This window comes from Bison bison, unplaced genomic scaffold, assembly GCF_000754665.1.
Source record: "Bison bison bison isolate TAMUID 2011002044 unplaced genomic scaffold, Bison_UMD1.0 scf7180017864364, whole genome shotgun sequence".
NCBI classification, from domain to species: Eukaryota; Metazoa; Chordata; class Mammalia; order Artiodactyla; family Bovidae; genus Bison; species Bison bison.
The window spans coordinates 858,726-863,630 of record NW_011494936.1 but is presented as its reverse complement, the minus strand read 5'-3'; positions in this window follow the sequence as shown (position 1 = coordinate 863,630).

Below are 4,905 nucleotides of genomic sequence, written 5' to 3'. Positions count from 1 at the left end.
ATTAAATAGGTTCTTTTTTTTTTTTTTTAATTTTACAGCTAGGGAGACTGAGTCACAGAACATTATATGATTTGTCCAAGGTCAGATAACTAGGCAGTTTCAGGCATTACAAACCCAGAGTCTGGGTTCTTAAACACTTTGTAGTTCCTCCTTGCTAGTCTACACCTGTAGGTATTGTCCAAGAGTATTATTGGCAATTACCTATATTTCTGACTCTCTGCTTTCTCATGTGTAGACACTCCTAACTATTCCCAGTAGTTGCCAAGGGCTCTACTTATGTGCTTATGAAGAAAAGCTATGGCCAATGTAGACAGCATATTAAAAAGCAGAGATGTTACTTTGCCAACAAAGGTCTGTCTAGTCAAAGCTATGGTTTTTCCAGTAATTATGTATGGATGTGAGAGTTGGACTATAAAGAAAGCTGAGAGCCAAAGAATTGATGCTTCTGAATTGTGGTGTTGGAGAAGACGCTTGAGAGTCCCTTGGACTGCAAGGACATCCAACCAGTCCATTCTAAAGGAGATCAGTCCTGAATAGTCATTGGAAGGATTGACGCTGAAGCTGAAACTCCAATACTTTGGCCACTTGATGTGAAGAACTGACTCATTGGAAAAGACCCTTAGACTGGGCAAGATTGAAGGCAGGAGGAGAAGGGGATGACAGAGGATGAGATGGTTGGATGGTATCACCAACTCAATGGACATGAGTTTGAGCAAGCTCCGGGAGTTGGTGAAGGACAGGGAAGCCTGGCATGATGCAGTCCATGGGGTTGCAGAGTCAGGCATGACTGAGCGACTGAACTGGACTGAACTGAACTGAATAGTGTGGCATCAGCCATGGCTTTCTTCTCTCCTCATCTGGCTTCCTTCTTCAGGTCCTCACTAGGTATCAGCATCACCCTCTCAAGGTCACCGTACAGAAGGGTATGAAACCAAGCTGTTAGTGCTCAGTATCTAAGAATGTTTTTTAATGAAATAGCCATTTTCATTTTCACTTTGATGGTCTGCTGTACTTTCCCACCCCACATGTACACATCACCTTTCCTTGTACATAAAGCCCATTTTCTTCCTGCCTCTTTCCCCATAGAACCTGCCCCTGTCTCTTCACAGGAAGAGTCCTTACCTTGGAGGCGCAACCGTCATTGTGCTGGCCAGCTTCTGGCAGACCTTCCCAGCAGGCTCACTGTATATTGTCCAGGGAGTCTGATCTCCAGTGGTGGACAGAGCTTGGACCCAATTTGGGATTCCTACCGCATTGAAAAAAAAAAAAAAGGAAATACAATGCTATGTGATAAACTCAACTTCCAAGAAATGGAGGTACTCCTAAACAATTCTCACCTGTAAATAACTCATTTCCTTACATATAAATAAAATTCTCCCTGGATATGTAGACATTTCACACATAAGCCAATTAGTTGCAAATCTTCCCACCTGTAACACATGACGCTGAGACTTCTTCAGTCATTCTTCCAGAAATCTCACCGAGCAACAACTGTCTCTCAGGTAAAAGCCACACAAAGGGAAGCAGCACCAAGCAGACAGACACGTCCCTTGGTTTCATGGATGGTTAGCCAAATAGGGTGTAATGGGAGGGGGACCGTCACTTACAGACTCTATTGCCGGGGAGGGTCTTGTGGCTGTGAACATGTGGGTGAAGCCTTTTAACTTCTATATGACACATTTCACTGAAAGGAAACCAGAAAGCTTTGGAACAAGGCCCACTGAATTTTTGCCATTGTGATTCTGGCATGAAGGCCTTATTTGCCTCACAAGGGCATCAACACAAGAAATTACGTGTAGATTTAAAAAATCTGGAAGGAGGCATAGATTTGTCTTCAGCTGAGCAGGAAACAGGCTCTCGCCCATATCATCTCTCCCTGGCTAATCTACAGTGTTAATAATCTATACCACACTCTTCAGAGCTTCAGTACTGCTCTTGCGCCATCTGGTACAATTTTACGTGGCTTCTAGTCCATCCATGAGTTAGCTGCCCCACAAGCTAGTTAGCTCCTTGAAGGCATGGAGTTGCCTCTCTCCTTGAGACTGAGCTCAGGCTGGCTCTGCAGTGCAACTTAGTGACCCCCTGCCCCAGTAGGCCCCATTGTATTCAGGCCTTCCTGCGGTATCCCCACCCCTTTTCTTCTTCAAACCTGTCACTGTGGACTTGGCCTTTTGCCCCAGCATCCTCATTTGCCTTCATCCCTCGGGGCTTTATCTCTGTTATCTTCTTTTCTCTATCCTCTCCCCAGCTTGAAGGGGTTCTGCTTTCTATTCATTCACATAATGTACCTTTCCTGAGCATTACTGTATACCAGGCACTGTGCTGGATTCTAAAGACATGAAGACAGCTAGGACATGGCTTCCTGCCTTAGTGGGGCTCATAGTCCCATGAGGGGAGAGACCCAAGCGAATCACGGATTACAGAACCATGTGAAAAACAACACACAGAAGTAGGTGCAGGGTGCTGTGAGAAGCCTAGGAATGGAAGTCAGTGGGAGCATTAAATCAGACCCCCCCCCAAGCATAAAAGGGGGTTTTAACACTTTCAAGGGTCAGTGTGTGATAAACAGATGACCCTAAAATATTCAAGCTACAAAAAACCTAAATACCCTAATGCACTGTCAGTTCACAGGGGAAGAAAGAGACCCAGTGAGGGGAAAGTCATTGCCAAAGGTCACACCCCCGGATGCTGGTGAAGCCAAGACTACAACCAGAGCTGGAGTGTAGCCAGATTTGGTGGTAAGGAGGGGTGGTGGAAGGGTGATGGTGCAACAATTCAGGTGTAGAGGAAAAATAGAAACAGTTAAGCAGTTAGTACAATAAATTGGGTGAGAAACGACAGATGAAGAAATGATGGTGGTATGGACCAGGTGGAGGAGCTAAAAAGAGGTCAGACGGTACCTACATTTAAAAAGGAAAGCTGACAGAATTTACTCATCCTCTGGATATGGTGTGCAGAAGAAAGAAGAATCCAGGATGGCTCTAAAGTTAGTATCTGAGCAGTTGGAAACTTAAGAGTTCAACAGTGAAGATGCAGAAGATGATAGAAGGAATAGAGGAAAATAAGGATTTGTTTTGGGACATGTTAAATTTGTGATGCCTATTAAAAGTCCAAGCAGAGAGGTCTACTTGGCAGTTGGATAGGCAAGTCTGGAGTTGGTCTAGAGATAGGACATTTTAGATACATCAGCATGTGGATGGACTTTTAAGCCATGAGAGGATGAGATCACCCACAGAAAGAGTGAAGACAGAGAAGTCTGAGGACTCAGCTCTGGACACTCTAGTATTTAGAGTGCGAAAGATTAAGATAGGAAGAGAATCAATAAAGGATGGTTTCCAGGAGGCTAAAGAGTATCTCTAGGGGCATGAAATGATGCACTGTTTCATGTTGATGTTTGGCAAAAACCAACACTGTAAAGGAATGATCCTTCAATTAAAAATAAACAAATCTATAAAAAACGGTTTCCAGGAGGCTAAAGAGTATCTCTAGGGGCATGAAATGATGCACTGTTTCATGTTGATGTTTGGCAAAAACCAACACTGTAAAGGAATGATCCTTCAATTAAAAATAAACAAATCTATAAAAAACGGTTTCCAGGAGGCTAAAGAGTATCTCTAGGGGCATGAAATGATGCACTGTTTCATGTTGATGTTTGGCAAAAACCAACACTGTAAAGGAATGATCCTTCAATTAAAAATAAACAAATCTATAAAAAACGGTTTCCAGGAGGCTAAAGAGTATCTCTAGGGGCATGAAATGATGCACTGTTTCATGTTGATGTTTGGCAAAAACCAACACTGTAAAGGAATGATCCTTCAATTAAAAATAAGCAAATCTATTAAAAACAACACTGATACATTCAATTAAATGGTTAGTGGGAAAATACCATTGGCTTTGGCAAGATGGAGGTCATTAGAGACCTCAATGAAAGCAGTTTTGGCAGCGTGAAAAGAAGCAACAGCCTGAAGAGATTCAATAAAGAATGGAAGCAGAGAAAGTAGACAGAAGCTCTTTAGAAAAATTTACCGTAAATGGGAGCAGAGAAACTGGGCAGTATCTGAAGGAAGACGTAGAGTCAAGAGAGTTCTTTCCATTCTCAGGAGGGAGGTTACAATCTCTATGTCTGATGGGGTGATTCAGAAGAGAAGGTGCAACTGTTGATGCACTAGAGAGAGGCTACATGGAAAGAGGTTCCTTCTGAGCAGGAGAGAGGTAGAGCTGGACAGAGGGGTCACCCTGGAGGCTCACCGTTTTAATAGGAAAGAAGGCAGACAAAGTGGGTACAGGTGATTCTCATGGTGGGAATGTGTGGGAATTTATTTCTGATTATTTCTATTTTTTCAGTGAAAGAAGAAGCAAAGAAAGGAAAATGGGAAAGAAGTTGTTGGATGCTTGAGAAGAGAGGAAGAACTTTTAAAAAGCCAGGAGATTGGGACAGTGAACCGACAAAGTCAACAGAGGTGGGCAATTCTGGAGTTTTATGCTGCTCATACGTTTACAATGAGGCCAGTCAGCACTGTTGTGAGTTTTGCTTCAATCACACCCAGCTGCCTGGGTGCTGGTGAAAAGTCAGCAGAGGGCTGCATTTAACCGGATGCATTAACCATATGTTTCTGATGATTTGACGTCTGGGACTTTGCTGACCCTTGAGAGATTTCGCTTCCTGGGGCTGCCAGTTCCTAGAGCTAGTAAAAGTCTTGTCTGTAAACATACCTTTCATATGCAAAACAAGCAATCCAGAGCCCACACTCTCAACCATCTCCCTCTGCTGGCTTTCACACTTGGGTACTTTTCCTCTGTCTAATCACCCCAGGGCCAGGGAGGGACAACCTTGCCCCAGGCCCTCTGAAATTATTCACTCTAGCTGATTTTAAACCTGCTTGCTCTGCCTCTCTACTTCCTTCC